General features: G+C 42.2%; 1 long non-coding RNA gene across 2 annotated transcripts in view; it reads left to right on the top strand.

Moving 5' to 3' along the window:
• Positions 1-18,937, top strand: part of LOC141275749 (uncharacterized) — a 63,167-nt gene that overhangs the window by 12,778 nt on the left and 31,452 nt on the right. For both annotated transcript variants that reach the window (XR_012324034.1, XR_012324033.1), the window contains one exon: positions 17,289-17,336. This is a non-coding gene — a long non-coding RNA (uncharacterized lncRNA). The remainder of the gene's footprint in view (positions 1-17,288; positions 17,337-18,937) is intronic.

Here is an 18,937-nt window from a genome sequence, read left to right as displayed (position 1 = left end):
GCATGGTTTTAGAGAGGATGAGAAAGCACTTGGTTGGTTGTAGCCGTCAGGAATTCCAGATGTTAGATCACCTGCTTCCAGATTTCAGCTGAGACTTGCAAATTCGTTTCATCGAAGTCCGTAGCTAGTTTCAAGCCTTGGTCCCCGAAGCAAAATTGGAGGTTTTAAAAATAACCCCCTGGTACAGCTCCTAGGCCATAAGACATGTGCTGCAGGCCTAAGCTGTTCTCATGGTTGGGATTGCTTCTACTTTGGGGCCGCCCCAGAATTTTCAGAAATGACTGCAAGGACCCAAGGGAACCACAGAGCTTCATTAGGAGCAGTTTGCTTCATCTCCCTGAAGGATCTTATGGGGATGTTTGTAGGTTACGGGAAGGGCTTGTGGACTGGTTGCCAATGGCACCAGGAAGCAGGAAGTCAACTCATAAGTTAGTGCCAGAGGCCACAACAGTGAGAGGCCCGCATACTGCAAAAAAAAAAAAAGTTCCTTGGTTCACTTCTGCAGAGACCACCAGCCTGTGGCTAAGTGGACAGCAAAGAGGGGGAAGGCTGCTGTTCCCTCCCCCCACTCTCTGCAAGCAGGCTCACACGTGCAGCGGAGGAAGGAAGTCCAGTGGATGTTCCCATGTTCCTCGGGTGGCAAGTTTTCATGTCCCGCGTGCAGCTGTAATCAGCAAGTACGTCAAGAGGTGTGTGTGTGTGTGTGTGTGTGTGTGTGTGTGTGTGTGTGTGTGTGTGTGTGTGTAATAGGAGAGAGAGCTCATGTTATCTGAGGACATTCTGTTCTAACTCTGGCCTACCTTTGTTCCTGTGCCAAAAAGGATTGTCTAGGACCCCGAAATACCAGCCAGTGCAGAGCCCTTCATTTCCTTTGGTCTAGGAAGCAGAGGATAGAGAGCAAATACCCCAAATCTATTACAAACTTTCTGACAGCCAGAAGCAAGAGAGACCATCCTTCTCTCTTATCTCTGTGCTGCAATAATTAGCAGAAAGGGAGACATCAGCCTTTATGAGATGGAAGCAGATTGTCTTCATTTAGAGCAGCTGGTTCCCAAAGCCTTACCTGTGGGTCCTGCCAGCTTCTGACACAGACATGAACTTGAATCCTGGCTGTGCTACTTCCTAGTCACATAGCCTTGGGCAGGTTACTTTAGCCTTTTTCCCTCATCTGAAAAGGAGAAAAAGGACCCCAGCTTATTTGATAGTATTGCTGTGGGGTAACATGAAGTGATGCTTGTGCAGCACTGTGCCCTGGGTTCCATAAGTGGCCTTGCTCCCAGGAGGGACTGTGCCATTAATCAGATTCTCCTGCTCTTGTGAGCACCTGAGCCCCGGCCCAGGCAGGGTGGGTTGCAGGGCTTCGGTGAGACTGGCCAAGAAGCAGCATATAAGGCAGGGCTGAAGCACACATTCAGGACCCTGGTCCAAGGGAAAGATCAACCCAAAGGACCAAGAGGGAGGTAGGACATGGTTATGAGGCAGTGAGTTAGGAAAATAAATAAGTCAAGTCTGAACAGGTGGATTCCCAGTAGTTGGTAGGAAATAAAGCCTGTAGAGTAGTTCCTGCAGCCCAGAAATGCAGCAGAAAGGCTTCTTATAGAGTGTCTGCAGACCAGATTCCAGTGAGGAGGCCATTATAGAGGACGTGAGTCTTCTGGGGCAGTGGCACAGGCTCTATGGTTAGTGGTCCTTCCCATGCCCATCCACAGGAACATGGCGAAATCATTCAGAAAACCTGGCCCTGGAAAGAGCCAAGGTTCTTGTCATCTTGTCACAGATGTCCAAGGCTTCTGTCAAGAGCTAGCTCAAGAAAACCTCACGAGGAATTTGATCCCCCATCTCACCAGGCTCGGGCCACATCTGGCTTCACATTTTTGTAACACCTTCAGTACAGGATGAAACAGGGGTGTGTCTGCCCTATTTGCCAGGACCTCCACTGAGGATAGAAAATCACTATCCACATGGAAAAATGCACAGGTGTTGCAATGCCTGGCCCACCAATCACAGCAGCTCAGAATTACTGCTTAGGACACGAAGGGAGAACAACTTGGTAGACATATATTTATAGTGCCTATAACCGGGGAGGTGCTACCCGTACATGTTCATCACTTACCTTACAGAAACACCTTGGTTGTTTCCAGGGTGTGTGGTTCTTAAGTCTTTAAAGGGCAGTAAGTGTCCAAGGACATCCACTAGGGCACAGTGCCAAGTTCAAAGTGGACGCTTGAATTTAGTCCAGCGCTTGGCTTATCCCCCAGGCAGCTAGGAGTATCCTCAGTTATTGCTGATGCTGATGGTGACGGCGCTTTTTGTAAAGCAGGAATGAGTTTTTTTAAATACCTTTTGTGATTGGACAGCTCCAAGATCATATTCCTTTCTTTGTTGATCCAAATGAGGAGTTCCCCAACTAGGGGACCATGGTACCGGTGACACCATTCCCTCTCTTGCCTCCTAGCTCACCAGCCCCTTCCTGTAGGACACCCACTCTCTCCCTTCTCCGCCCTGCTCTGGGTGTACAACACCCATGGGCTTCTTTGCCCTTCATTCGTGCCCTTTTGGCTTCCTGTTGAGTTGAGCCACGAGGAGGCACCGGCAGGAGACAGGAGAGAGGGAAATGAGGGCAGGGCATTTTCCCCCAGCATCCTCCCAGCAAGTCACCTTGGGCTGGCCACAGCCCTCTAGAGCTTTCCTTTTCCTGCCAAACTTTACCTTGCTCAAGGATCCACACTCTCTCCGTGCCTAGGAGTGATGGCAGAGCCTTATTGTTGCTAGTCCCTGAGAGAATTCATTGTCCTTTGTGATTTCCGCTACCTGACTTTATTAAAATTCCCTTTATTTGACCCCTCCTGGTTCTAATACCAGCACCATCTCTGAACCTCAGAGACCTTCATTAAAGTAAAAAATTAGCAATGTGCTGAAAAATGTTGTGAGCCTCGAAAGAGAGCAGAGGTCCAACACTTTCTTGTTAGCGTGTTCTTTCTCTCCTCCAGTAGCTTGCTGCTGGCTCACCGATGTCGCCCACTTGCAGGCCACTCAGTCACTGTCTGGGTCTTGTACGTGGGCCTGGGCACATCCAGCAGAGAGGCTGCCCCCGGGGCTCTGTGCTGAAGTTAAGATATCCAGGCTCAGCTGGGGCAAAGGAAAGAGGTGTAGCCAGGCAGAGAGTCTGAACTGTACTGATCTGGGAAGCAAAAGAGAAAACTGAAGAGGGGCAGCAGGCATCAAGCCTGCAGGAAGAGGTGAGGCGTCAACAGGGAGGTGACTCAGCAGGGAAGGAGGGAAGCGCAGAATTCAAGGCAGCTTGAGGCAAGCTGATCAGAATGGAATGTGCCGTGTCTGCGGGTGAAATGTGTGCAGGTATCTGAGGACCATTTCTACTTGATGGAGACAAACCCTGAAGGAGGTGGGTGGAAGCAGGCAGTTCATAAACCAGTTCCTCTAGTAAGAGGCTGCCTCAGTATCCTCCATTTCCCCCCTTGTGGGGCTTGGAATTGAGTCAGGCTCCCAGTCCTGGGATTTGAGGGCGTGACCGGGACACTCAGTCTTCATGGGGACCCTGTGATCCTCCTGGCTGCTGAGACGATCAAGGACTTCTCTGCTGGGGGGAAGCCCTGATGTCCAAATCTCAGCTTTCCCGGTCCCCAGGTGGACCCAGGCCACAGGATTCTCTTCTATCAAAACCTGCTGCATAGCACAGGGAGCTCAGCTTGGTGCTCTGTGACGACCTAGATGGGAGGGTTGGGGGGGTGGGAGGGAGGTCCAAGAAGGAGGGGTTATAGGTATACATATAGCCGATTCACTTCACTGTACAGCAGAAACTAACACAGCATTGTAAAGCAATTTTACTCCAATAATAATAATAAAAAAACACCCTCACTAAAACTGAGCCTCTGTGCTACTTAGTTTCCAGCTACCCAGCGGCCTCTACAGGGGCTCTGCTCAGCTGTCTTCTCTCCCCATCCCTGGGGGCTGGATTCTTCTTTGATGATCCCACTTCTGCTAAGTGTCTTTCAGTATAATTTCAGGTGGAGAGTCTCAGGCCCCATCTCTCTGGCTCCTGAGTAGAGAACAGGGATTTACTTCAACTTCCTCACCCTTCTGTTGGGCGATATCCACAATGACAGCCCCAGAACTTGGATGAGATCATTATGTAGTAATCCGCAAGTCCTGAGTATCCCCCAGAGGTCGGCCTTTCGTAGTAGGGTTAGTAGCCCCACTCCACGCTGGATTTATGGGGTGGATTTTCCTCTAGTCTCCTCCATCCTGGTGTTGCTGAAAATTTAGGATGTCTTGGGCCCAAGCCCATCCAGGTGAAAGTGATTTATAGCCTCCTTCCATCTACTCCTTCTTTAAGGCTCTTCAAGCCTTCCGAGGGCTATATGGGGTGTTTTAAATATTTCATGGAGAGTAAAGGAATAACGTTCTAGCTCCTGGGGTTTCTTCTCAGTGGGATCCAGCTGTTCCAGGTGTGGAGTACAGGGAGGGTATCAACTTGCATTACATTTCAAGCACTAACCACAGTCCAGCACCTGGAGAGTCTGCCAGCAGCTACTCTCTTGCCTTAAAATACAGAGCAGTCGTAGAATATCTATTATGCTACCTATTCAACACGTCCTTTTACAGGACCCAGGAGCACAGTCCGTAGGATGGGTAACACTCACATCCCAAATCCAAAGAGTCCTGCAAGAATCTCTGTAAAGAGAAAGTTGTCCAAGGAATAAAGCACGTATATATCTGCCTCTGTCCGGTACGTGGAAGACCGCAGCAGGCTTGGAGGTTATCTGCCTGTTGTGGCCGCCCCATAGGCATGTTCTGATGGCTCATAATCCACACCATCTACTGTGGCAGAATTTGGGGGATGGTTAATGGGGTAGCTCTGGCTGGACACTTGCCTTTCTCTCTGCTCTCTCCATTATGTAGGAAAGGACTACCTGGCAACCTCAGTCGTTCAGAACATGGCCCCAAACAAAGATAGATGTGTAATCACTTGACCTCTATGTATTCTAGTTCCCCCGTGAGAGTTTTGTTTCCTTACAGGATAGAAAAGAATCTTATTTTTATTTACGTCATCTAGAGACACACCTGCCATGTTGTCCAATGCACAGCTGGCAGGAAATAGAGATTTTCTGGATGATGATGGTAGAGTCAAAACCTGCCTTTTGATGATGTCCACTTACCAGATGTCATTGGTCCACTTACTGGAGCCATCCAGAAAAAGCTTTCTCCCTCCCACAGAAGAGTCTCTGCTTTTTAAAAATAATGCTTTTTCCCCTTCAGTTTACAGACAGCATAATTGCTTTTGAAATATTTGAAAGCAGCAATCATGTGGACTTCAGAGGAAAATAGGCCAGAATTGAATCCCAGTTTTGCTTCTCTGTGGCCAGAGACCCCTCAGTCCATTAACCTTCTTTTAATTGTCATTAAAATTGAGATGAACCAGAAAGCCATAAGGTTTCTTGAGACGTGATAACACAGGTAATCTGGCTCTCAGGAGGACTCAGTGACCGATTGTTGACTTTAAACAGAGTAACCCAGATCTTAATCCCAGTGCATTTTCACTCCAAGTTTGGTTTGTTTCCACTCTGCTGAGTTACCACCAAGCCCAATCAAATTGACATAAAATGCTTTTTGGTTACTTATTCTCCAACTATCTTTTTTTTCTCTTTAGAAAAACATAATAACACATCTGGGACCTATTATATGGTGGTATATATTTCAGTATATGTTTCTGCTAATGCTTTAGTAAACAGAAACCGCATGCATGTTGCCTCCTCGAATACAGTAGCCGCTAGTCTGCCTTGAGCGAGGCTCAATATAAAGTTAAACATTGCAGGATTTTAAAGAAGTGTCTCCATCAAAAGTAGAACTCTAGCCCCAGTTGTATCTGCATCGCTTTTTATACTTAAGATAATGCTTTTAACTACTTCCTACTGCTTAGAATGAGGAAAATTTTTAAAGTCTGTGATGTCCTTATTTATATCAAAGACAAGTGTATCAGGAACATTTCTGGTTGTTTATATCTGAATACTTAACCAATGGTGGATTGAACACATAGAGGTATATTTTGTCATTAGTTTCATATTTTCTCAAACAGCAACCTTGGTTCAGGGACAGTATCTCTATGATTCTTTTATTTTCCTCATGGTTGTAAGATGGCTACCCTGACACCAGACATCAAGTCCACATCCACTTGAAGAGGTAGGAGTGAGGAAGTAGAACCAGCCACATGTACATGTGTCCAGAAAAGCAAGACACTTCCCAGAAGCACTGAAAAGACTTACATCTTGTGGTGTCGTAAGGCTACCTCTATCTGCATGGGAGACTGGGAAAGTGAGATTTTCCTATTCCAACCTCTGTAGTGGAGGTAGACAAGAGAGAAGGAGATAGAGATGGGTGTTAGATTAGCCAATCCCCAGTGTCTGTCATCATGAACTTCATAAAAGCGTTTGTGAGCTGAGGCCTACTGCATATCTCCCCAAACTAACCCTGAAAAACAACAGAGATATCAGGCTATGGAGCAAAGAAGAAGAACTTTGGAATCAGACTCACCAACTTTTATGTCCTGGCTGTGTCACTTATTGAGAAGCATGGCCCTGGAGAAGTCACTTCTTCTCTTTGAACCTCTCTTTCCTCACTTATAATAATACTGTGTCCTAGGGCTAGTGTAGAGATCAAATGAAAGACTATGAAAGCACATTTTGTGCTGATTACTCCTCTGCACATGTACATTATTATGATAAAGATAATGGTGGTGGTAAACAAATAAGTAAAAGAAGAATGTAAGAGCCTGTTCTGTACTACACAGAAAAGCCAGGCCTGCAGGTCTGTGATAACCCAAGGCTTCCTTTCTTTGGTCCTTCCTTCAAGCAGATCATTATCTTATAGCCCTAGACTGAGATCTCAATTTGTCATGTTCAGTTTTGCATCCCCAGTGCCTAGTGCACAGTGATAGATGCTCACGGAAAAGTTTAATGAATGAATGAATCCCCCCAGAAGCATGAACTAGTTGGAAAAAGAGCACATTGTAATCCAATCAAACAATAAAGACAAGTTTCAATAAAGACAAGTTCAATAAAGACAGGTTTCTCAGGGAATTATTCAGCAGCTATTTAAGAATAAATAGGCAAGAAATTCTAACAAAAAGGTGGTGGCAGTGGAAGTATAGTTTTCAGATCTCAAATTTCCACAAAGCTGCTAGACACAAGAACCAAAACCCATGGGCTACATTTGCAAACATAACTGGGTGACAAATTATATCCTCAAACCTGCAACTATAGTGTAGTGGGTGATGGAAAAATGCCAGTAACCATAAGATTTGCATTGTCTCAACATCTGTGCTGGAAGAGCAAAGGAAGCAAGAGAATGACTGAAGGACCTGAGAACAGAACCTCAAATAGCCGACAGGTATTCACCGAGAAGCACAGACAGGTAATTTGAGAACAACAGCTAAAACAGAGATTCCAGTAGGATTTTGCTCACTGGAAAAGGGTTGAGGTCACAGTAAGAACTGAAAATCTGGGGCAGTCTAGCCCCTATGAAATCTTGAAACTGACAGCCTTTTTTCCTTTTCAGAATAAGACCCCACACTAAGAAAAAAAATGCTAGGAGTGGAATCAGATTTAGCAGGTCAGAGACAATAGTGCTGAGGAAAGAGAAGGTTCAGATAAAAGTAGAGGAGAAAGGGAGAAAAACCAGGAAATGTTAGAAAGAAAACCTTTATGTTTTTAACAGTATATAAAAACCACAGAATGAGCTCTATGATGTTAAATATGTTATCTGAAGAAAGTCATCTTCTTCTAAAAATTAGCAGAAACCAATTTCACATAAAAATGAGCAGTAGAATGGGAACATGTATATGTATAACTGATTCACTTTGTTATAAAGCAGAAACTAACACCACTGTAAAGCAATTATACTCCAATAAAGATGTAAAAAAAAAAATGAGCAGTAGGAAACTATGGAGGTCAATTTCCATAAAAAGTTAAGAAAAGGAGACAAAGACATATGCAGTATCCCTATGGAAAATGAAACCATTCCAGAAAGACATGTCCATAAAACTGATCAAAATTTCAATTTATTATTTCAAAATGACTAAAAGACATTAAGAAAGTGATATAAGGTATGAAAGAACAAAATAAATCATAACTAGAAAAAAACTCAGAAACAGAAATGAAATAATCTAAAATGAAAGAATAAATCATTTTAGAAATGAGGTCTAAACTATAAGGAGCACAGAACAAATAAACACAACAAATGATGCTTCAAGAGAAATAGAGGTGAAAGGAGAAACATTTTTTTAAATCAAAAATAAATGAAGAGGGCTTCCCTGGTGGCGCAGTGGTTGAGAGTCTGCCTGCCGATGTAGGGGACACGATTTCGTGCCCTGGTCCAGGAAGATCCCACATGCCGCAGAGCAGCTAGGCCCGTGAGCCATGGCCGCTAAGCCTGCGCGTCCGGAGCCTGTGCTCTGCAACGGGAGAGGCCACAACAGTGAGAGGCCCACGTGCCTCAAAAAAAATAAATAAATAAAAATAAATGAGCTGAAAAGCATTCAAGAGAATACTTTTTGTCTATATATATTATTACATATATATTACATATATTATATATATATATATATATATTTTATATATGTACGTAGTTTTGAAGATAGTAAAGAAGATCCAACATATTAGTAATTAGAGTTCCCTGAGAAGAAGACTAAAACAAGGGAACAGAACAAATTCTAAAAACTAATTCAAGAAACTTTTCTGAAATTAAACAACATTTGAAACTTCATATTGAACATATTGTGTACCTGCAAATATTAACACAGACCAAGCAATAACAAGAAATATTACTAGATTTAAAAGAAAAAGAATGAAATCCCTTAGGCATCCAGGCAAAAACAGTAACTTACCAAGAAAAGTTACCTTCAGAATTTGGGACCATATTTTATAGCAGAATACAATAGAATAACATTTAAAATAGTAAGTTTAGATTCAACGATTTTTATAATTACATTAAATGTAAATGGTCTAAAAAACTTTTTTTAAGTTTAAACTTTTTCAGTATTCCTGCAGCACACCCACCCCCACCCTGCCATGTTGCATTCAAACTCTGCCTTGTGATGGCAGAGGGTCTGGCATGAGAGTGAGCTTCTTGCTCCTTCTCCAGCAGCAGAGAGGTTTTCCTAATTTCAGTACAGCTATTGAGGGCTTGTTTTCTACCTCTTCTGTTGCAGGCAACCTTTGCCTTGAAGTAGGGGAGAAGGACTCACAGGAGAGCTTTTTGTTTGTCTCTCAGTGGCAGCCAGTCACCACCAGGCACTAATGAGGGCTCAGGATGTTGGATGGGCTACTCCAAGAAGTCCCGCTCTACCTTCAAACTTTGACAAAGCCTGTTTACCCTCACAGTAGAGGAGAACACTCTCAGGTCTCCTTTCCTGCCCTCGATCTTTTTCATAAGCACTCTGTGAAGGCCCATGGGAAAGAGCTGTTGGTGTGGGCTCCCCTGTGTCTGGGACCCCTACACTGTCACAATAGCCCACACTTAATATGTAAAAAGTTGTTAAAATTTTAGTTGTTCTTACCCACTTTTATGGCTACCACTTCTTCCTCCCACATTCTGCCAAAGATAAAACATGTTGTGTGTCCCATATCTTCTCAGAGGGATTTGTCAATCTTTGGAATTCTTTTTTTATTCTGTTGTGTTGAGACCTCAGATCTCTGATGGAATAAAGAGAGTAAGATTTCATAAGTTATATGGCTTTGATGTTCTCTTGTGGCTTTCTACATCCTAAGTAAAAGGGAAGCTCCAATTTTTAAAAAATGATTTTTAGTAATTATAATTAGTAGTGGCAGTATTAGTATTGTTATCTTGACTATTGTGTGTGTTATTGTATACTGTGGGATAAAGCAAATGAATAATGATGGGATATTTTAATTCTCTCATTCACTGTGTCCTTGAGAACCAAGGTTTTTGGTATGGAAGAAAGGACATACATACATGGTATGGAAGGAATTAAGTAAAAATCGTGCAACTCTGAATTTGAATTTGAAACACTATTATGAATTTATAAGATATTTTATATTTAAATACATGTTTATTTCCCAATTCCATTCACCAAAAATGTCTAGCAATGTGACTCTCTAGTTGCAGAAAGCATCTGTAGTGCCCAGATTGTGATCTTCAAGTATCATTTCCTACCATAAGAAACCAGAGTTTCTTAGAGAAATAGCTGATTCAAATTTGGTGTAGGAACTATGCAAGATGAACCTAGACCCTCTTATCCCACCAAATAGAAAGGATACTGTCAAAGACTAATGGGGTCATGTCAAAAGGACTCAGCTGCCAATCTTAGGAGATTTCCACTGGCCAAAAATGGGACAACTTGAGTGTAAATAAAGATAAGAAATGCGGTGTACTTAAACTCATTTAAATACATTGCATTTAAATTAATGATTTCATAATTATATATATATATACATATTTTAAATCAAATCAGTCGCTGTTAGAGGATCATAGAGAACCAATTCATGATCTTTAAAACAGGTAAATAAAGGAAAGAGTCACGCATTTATCCTTTTATATACAAACTGTGCAACTGGGTAACCAAATAATAGATGAGAGAAGCATCTCTTTATAAATTATACCAAGTAAAAAAATGAGATGTAGAATTAGAATGTCACCATTTTTCAATCTCCAATTAATTTATGGGTCTAGGCCATGAGCCTCCATGGCTGTTGACATTACAAAAAGAGAGACAACCAAACATATGCTGTCTAAAGAAATAACATGCCACTTCCTATGGTCTTGCCAGAATGACTGCGTTCAAGTTTTATCCGTCTCTGAATCCAGCTTCTGATTTGTAGATAATGCAGGGGACAGAGAAACATGTTGGATGGGACCATGAGTACACAATCAGCAAAATCCAGAGAAGAGGGAAATTCCATAGGTCAAACCACCAGGGCTCTTTAACAGATAAATTATAAGCAAAAGGAAGGGATGGAGGGAAAACCAACAGTTTCAAAGAAAGGTTAAAACTTGTTAGATTTTTGAGAGTGAGTGAGAATAAACTATAGTGCTAAGAATGTACACTTGGATAACAAAATCATAAAGAAACATAGGGAAGTGATTACTCTAAAAGTCAAGATAGTGGTTATTTTTGGAAAGAGGAAGGGGACACATGTGAAAGGCTTCTGGAATATCTGGAAAATTTCTATTTCTTGATCTGAGTGAGTGTTAGCCCTATAATTCACTAAGCCCTATGTTTGTTTTATATGGGTTTCTGTATCTGTGTTTTATTTTACAATAAAAGTTTTTTTAAAAAACCTGTTTCACTTCAGAACAACCTCTTGATCTCATCCCCCAAACAGTGAATTGCATATCTCTATGTGTACAAATGAAATACATTATAAATTTTTTAAAAGAATAAATAGGCAGGGAGGATATGTTTAAGAATATATTTTAGATCAAGTTATATTTCCCTAAGTGCCTTTGTTAGAACCTACTTCACAAAATCTTTCCCTTCCTTAAAAAATCCTTTCAGAAGAGTCTGTGCACCTTTTTTTCTAGACTCGCCAAGTTAAATAGCTGGAAAGTATTTCCTTTTCAAAGTCCAATGAACATGCAATCCTCTATATAATAAAAAAAAAGATGTATTAAGGTTTCTAATCCCCCACCCCTTCCTTCCATTTTAGAGGGGAAAAATATATGTGTATAAATATGCACACACGTACGTATGAAAGCAACTAAATGCTGTAATGTAAACGTAGAAGTGGCATTCAAAAGAGAGACCTTCTCTACGAGAAGGATAAATACCTTTTACAGGAAGAGTTAGAGGATGAAACAGTTTCCTCAAAAGTTTAAATACAGTAAAGAATGTTATTTGCCATCTGAGCTGCAATTTCAAAGCCAAAACGTGAGCCCAATGTGGGAATTTTAGCAACAACTGAACTTGCTAGGGGATTTGGGTCTTCCTAAGTCTTTTGAAGTTCCATTTTGCTTTGTCTTCAGATGCCTTGACATAATCAGCCCATTGATGCCTTGTGCTGTCTTGTACATGCAAGCAATTGCTCACAATTCCATATCAGGGCTGGAGACAAGGAGAGGTTCAGATCCCTTTGACACCGGGGCGCCTGGTCAGGAAGTTCTCAAATGTGCAGCAACGTGAACTTTTAGCTGAACTGCTGCCCAGTGGGGCACCCGTCCTTTCAACCTCCATTGGCTCAGGTCTTCAAAGGCTGGGGGCATCTGTACCCAGTGACCTGCATGGCTGGCCTGACACATCTCTTTCCCATGGAGTGGTGGGGGTCGAGGGGGATTGAAATGACTTATTCACCTTTATTTCAAATTTGAGCCAGAGCATGTGTGAAATCCCCCCCCCCGCCCCGAGATCAAACAACCCGCCAGTTGCCCCCTAGTTGCACTGGTCACTGAAGGAGCATCTGTTTGACCTGCTTTAAGAAGCTTGCTTCCCACACTTTGGGATTACCACTGATTATGACAATAATGCTGGCCCACACTTACATGAGTGTGGACACTGTCCTTCTTTAATCATTGCAATAACCACACAGGCAATTTAAGATGAGGGCACTGAGGGGATTCACCCAAGAACACATATATAATTAGCCAGAGAGCTGGCCTTGGAACTCAGGCACCTGTGGCTCCCAAGTCCATTACTTCAACCACCATGCTATGGTACCTATGGCTAGAGAATAAACACCATCATAGACATAGCTAGCTATATAGAGTACTGCTGATGCTAGCTCCCTCCATGTATCAGGCACTATACCAAGTTCACAAACACTTAATTTAATTATATTAGATAGATATAGATATAAAGGACATAGATACATGAAGACCTAAAAATTAAGAGCAAGCCTTCAACCAGGTTGCCTAAATTTAATCCCAGCTCCACAGTTTACCAGCTGTGTGACCTTGAGCAAATGATTTAGTATCCCTGGGCCTCAATCTGTTCATCCAAAAACATCCCCCTCATAGGATACTGCAAGAATTAAATGAACAATTTATGCAAAGCACATAATATATTTCCCAGCACAGCATAGGTACCCAAGAAGTTAGATATTTTTATTTATATATATATGATATATGACATCATACAGTGTTATTATTAATTATGCTTCATATAATTAACAATATGAATACTATTGTGTAATAATGGTATTTATTATTACTATTACATATACATAGATGGACTATTTTCTCAGACAATCCAGAAAGCTCGGTAAAGAGGAATAACATTCTTCGAAACTTATCAGGGTCAACGATTACCAAAAAAAATTATGCCGAGCTGACTCATTTTTCTCAAGGAGATCAATTTTTGAGATACAAACCAGCAAAGTAGATTGATGAGGGTACAGCTGAAACTAAGTCTTAGGATTATAGACCACCCACACTACACAAAAAGCATTGTTCTGAGCAAGACAGGCTGCCAACAGTCTAGACAGGACAGTTAGCATTTAACTCTCATCCCATAGCTGGTGCTGTTCGTCTCAAGATGCATAAAGGCCAGGTGACCATCTGATCACAATCCCCACCTTGCCAATCTTTCATCACCTAGATTCTGGTCCTTCTAATATCAAGTCTGTTTCTATCCTCATGGATGCTGTGTGAGCATCTAGTATCCAAATCCTATTTGATGTTTAAATAATACATTCCTGTGCAAAGTAGATATGAGGAAATGATAATACAAGCACAGATAGAGGGTACTGAGGAGATACTTTGAACTGGGTGCTGTTCAAACACAAACATTCTCTCTTTGGCTCTCATGGCTCCATATGGTAGCATTAGATCATCTTCTGGTCCCATATCCATATTTACTGAATGGCAGAGGTGTCCTCAAGCCCAAGTTCATCCACCTCCAGGGCTCATGCCATTAAATCCTGCACTCTAAGCTGCCCTCATTCCTTTCTGAACTCTTGTTCACTTTCTCTCTCTTTCACCACCATCCACATACTACTTAAGGAAAGTTACCAAAGAAGTTCCTTCGCTGGGCATTAATTACTGGAAAAATAGCTGATGTCTCCGTTTTTCTCCTCTGAGCACCCCTAGTACTTGATACATAGCTTCAATTCAGCAGCGTGCTGAACATGGCCTTTCTCCATCACTAGGCAGTGACTCTTTGAAGGCAAGAACCTTGTCTTAATTCATCTTTCTGACCCTAGCACTTAGCACAGGACCTGGCATATTGCAGGATTTCAGTAAGTATTTGTAGAGAGCATAAACAGTTGGTGGGATGGTTAGATGCATACATGAAGGGATGCCTCAAATTCCTCTTTTTCGCTGAGACGTCACTACTAACCCCTATGTTGTTGATCACCAAGAAGTGATTCAGTTGCTACAGCACTTAGCACGATGTCACATGTATGGTTGGTGCCCAATAAGTTTTAGTGAATGAAAAAATAAACACATAATTCAGGCCTTAAGGCAGCGTAAATCACCTGGGAGATCTATTTAAACACTACTTGTTCTTCCACTTCTGAAATCTGTGACAAATGAAACCAGATCAGCAGGATACTGGTAACGTGGGCTACAGCCCGTGAGGGCCTGACCTGTGCTGAGCTGGCGTCAGCCTATAATGAAGCCACAGGCTTATGACATTTTCCATCACGTCCCCTGTCAGGCTGCTGTGGATGACCTCGTTCATTACATCCAGAGTTGGGGTCCTGTCTGGTTCAATGCTAAGAATTGTTCTACTGCTGAGAAACTGGTCAGTTTTTATATTATATACTTGGTAAATTGTGTAATTGTCTTTATTTCCCCCCTTTTTTTGGCCAATAAAAAATTGGAGCTAAATTTGTAGCTACTCATAGCAATGGAAAGATCTTTTAATAACACACTTCTTCAATGTCAGTTTTGATTCTCTTTTATTTCCTTACTACAAACCCCTTCCTTCCTTCCTTTTGCTTTTACTTCTACTAATTTTATGCATTCTCATTTCTTAATGAATGATGGTAAGCCATCCAGCGATCATAAATGAAACTAGATTTAAAACAGCTTACTTTATTGTATAACTATAGACAAAGAAAATGTATTCAACAAATATATTGTTATTTGGATACACAATGATTTTTACCTCCCCCTGACTAAAATCTTCTCTAGAAAGAGAATAAAGGAATAAAATATTAAACAAAAGAGGATACTTTAACAAGTCTGCTGGTATCATTCCTTGTGCATTGGGAGGCTGAATTCCTGGGAGGATGATCTTAGCTCATGAAAGGGAGTCACCAAGAGGAGGAAAAGAAAGGGAGGCAAGGAATATGCAGGAAGAGATGAAGTGATAAGAGGGAGAAAGGAAAGAGGGAAATGGAGAGAGAAGAGGGGGGGACCTGCAGATGGTCCTAGTTCATCAAAAGATGAACTGACAGTGGAGTTGACCTTATCAGCTAAGGTTGTTGCTTGGATCTCAGTTGTCTTCAAGAGGCTGGTGGCCAGAAGCAAGAGGAACATCAGAAGTTACATCATTATCTGCACTTCAGCCTTCTGCTAAAGAAGATAATAACCTACCCTATTCCATTTTAATACTGAACTAAGGCGAGAAGTCACAACCAAATTTTAGAACCACCAACTCAGACCTTCAGCTCAGAATCAACTGTCTCACCCCCACCCCCACTATCTCCTGCCCTGAGAAATACAAGCCAAAGCGTTTCTATTTCTCCTTGTGTTAAAAAATTTAGCCGCGTGTTCTAAGAAGGAAACTTATATCTTCACCATTTCTTTTTACATCCATATTATATTAATTTTTTTGTGAGAATAAAAGTAAACAAATCCACTGTAACCAATAAGGAGACAAAATTATATTAAAATAATACAAAAGTGGCTTTTAATCTATCACCAGGGAATAACCATTTTGTTTTCAATTATTTCCTTCTAGTCTTATCTATTTTCATACACTTGAGGTGGACATGTGTAGCTGAATGTACACTCAGTCCTGTATCCTTTTAATATTTTAACTTAATATGTCCCTATGTCAAGAGATTTCCTTCAAATTTTGATTTTTTGAATGTGTGCATTATATTAGATTTATGGAACTATCTTTATTTTATCTTGTTATTGAATCTTTAGATAGCTTCCAAGGGGTGAATATTCTATATTTTCTTTGAGTTCCTCTAATTGCAAGGCACTAAAGTAATGGGGTTTTGGTGTGAGCATTGACAAGAGAATTGAAAATCAGGTGGGAATCCAGAGAGACAGGGGCCACAGTATGGTTGGAATTAGAGACCAGAATTGGATTCAGGATGGCTCTTGTGGTCGAGATTAAAGCTGGTTATCAATATCTATGGCTCTTCTCCTTGCAGGAACTCTGTGTAGATTGTACTTCTGTACTTTTCTACCTCTTGAGTTTAGACAATGACCACATGACTTGCTTTGGCCAATGAAATGTGAGAGGAATGAAATATGCCACATCCACGTGGAAGTATTCATGGGCAGTGTGTGATTCTCCACGTGCTCTTCCCATGCTGGAGTGAATGTGGTCGATACCCTGCCCCATTCTCTCTTCCGAGGCTGATGCTGTGTTGATTACTGAGTTACAGCTCCCTTCCTCTCCAGAGAATTGCCCTAAATCCCAGAGGGATTATTACACAGTCTCTCCTCCCTGAGGGACAGCCAGCTGTGAATGATCAGTTCATACTCACGAGCTCCTCATGGGACCAGGTGGAAGCTAGTCTCCACCACAGTCCATATCTTTGTTTAATTTGCTTTCCCTGCCTTATCCTGTTCCCTCACTCCCCTTGTCCAGAGAGAACTCTCTCAATAAATCACTTTCACAAGAATCCACAACTCAGGCTTAGGTTCTAGGCACCCACCCTAAGACACATTTCCCAGGTGACAGGTTGTGCAGCGTTGCAACCTCAGGTGAAGGACAGCACCCTGGAGAGTAGCCTGGACCCTCAGTGGACAGGTGTAAGTGAAGAGCAAGCCTTGTGACGTTAACACACCAAGATCTTGGGAATTATGTCTCTCCTGATTAATAGAGCATTTGAGATGGACCTTAGTAGCAGAAGTTTCTTGATCTTCCTCCTGGAGCTCATCAGCTGATGTGACTCAGCTACAGTCTCCATCTCTGCTTCCTTTTGTGTGTCTCGCTTCACTCACTGCAAACTAACTACCTCTTCCTCTTCTCTACCCTCTGCCTCCTCTTTCTCAATCTTCATGTCAGATGCCCCTTAGATGTGGCTTGGTTATTAATTCTCATGCTTCCTGGTCTACCTCATAGATGCTAGCTATTGCATTGGCTTCAGCTCCATTTCCAACCTAATTTTCTCTGTGTTTTCCAATTCTAGTTCCCAAGAGTGAGAGTCTGATTGGCCAACCTCATTCCTGGGCTTCTGGTAAGTCTCTGTCCTGGCTACCTTTTGGGTGGGGTCAGCCAAAGCATAGGCCCTGAGGTACATGGCATGGTTGTTTAGTGTTACCTCAGATTTCCCAGAAATGGAGACATTCTGACGTGGGTCTGTGACGTGAAACCGGACTGTGGTTCCAACAGGAAGATCAATAGCTTTTGATCTTACATTGAAGCACTTTCCTCTTTGGATTGCTTCTTTGTCACGGGAGTCATCCTCAAATTGGCAGGTAGAGGCAGAAGGGGCTAGAGACTCCTCTCTTGCCTGAGGGTGTTACCTCCTCCCACGAAAAGCCAACTGGGAACCAGGCATACTGGGACCCATAAGCACACCATGTGTCCTGTGCAAGCAGAAGTAGTCCTTACAGCTCACATGATAAAACGAGCCCAGATAAGGGTTTTGGAATAATGCCCAAGTGTCCAAATTGTGCTTAGAGTATCTCTTCTAGGAAGTGGGCACCTGAGAAAGCATTCCAAGGTTAGGGACTTTGTCCACGTGCCTTTTACCAGCAATATCGCTAACAATCATGGTCATGTACCTGCCTGCACCCATCCGTCCATTGAATCATTGATTATACAAATATTGGTGAGCGTCAACCATGTGCCTGGTGCTATTTTAGTTCCTGAGGGTATAGCAATTAACAAGGCAGACAAAAATCTCTGCTGTCATGGAGCTTACCTTTTTTTTTTTTTAACATCTTTATTGGAGTATAATTGCTTTACAATGGTGTGTTAGTTTCTGCTTTACAACAAAGTGAATCAGCTATACATATACATATACATATATCCCCATATCTCCTCCCTCTTGCGTCTCCCTCCCACCCTCCCTTTCCCACCCCTCTAGGTTGTCACAAAGCACCGAGCTGATCTCCCTGTCCTGTGCAGCTGCTTCCCACTAGCTGTCTATTTTACATTTGGTAGTGTATATATGTCCATGCCACTCTCTCACTTCGTCCCAGCTTACCCTTCCCCCTCCCCGTGTCCTCAAGTCCATTCTCTACATCTGCATCTTTATTCCTGTCCTGCCCCTAGATTCTTCAGAACCATTTTTTGTTTTTAGATTCCATATATATGTGTTACCATATGGTATTTGTTTTTGTCTTTCTGACTTACTTCACTCTGTATGACAGACTCTGGGTCCATCCACCTCACTACAAATAACTCAATTTTGTTTCTTTTTATGGCTGAGTAATATTCCATTGTATATATGTGCCACATCTTCTTTATCCACTCATCTGTCGATGGACACTTAGATTGCTTCCATGTCCTGGCTATTGTAAATAGAGCTGCAGTGAACATGTGGTACCTGACTCTTTGAATTGTGGTTTTCTCAGGGTACATGCCCAGTAGTGGGATTGCTGGGTCGTATGGTAGTTCTATTTGTAGTTTTTTAAGGAACCTCCATACAGTTCTCCATAGTGGCTGTATCAATTTACATTCCCACCAACAGTGCAAGAGGGTCCCCTTTTCTCACGGAGCTTACCTTTAATTTAAGAGACAGTCAGTCAGCAAACATGCAAACGATATGTCAGTTTCTGATAATGACTCCATGAAAAACTATGCAGGGTCAGGGGGCTAAGAGCAATGGAA

This window comes from Tursiops truncatus, chromosome 11, assembly GCF_011762595.2.
Source record: "Tursiops truncatus isolate mTurTru1 chromosome 11, mTurTru1.mat.Y, whole genome shotgun sequence".
Lineage (NCBI taxonomy): Eukaryota > Metazoa > Chordata > Mammalia > Artiodactyla > Delphinidae > Tursiops > Tursiops truncatus.
The sequence above is the reverse complement of the archived record's forward strand: the minus strand, read 5'-3'. Positions and strand labels throughout refer to the sequence as shown.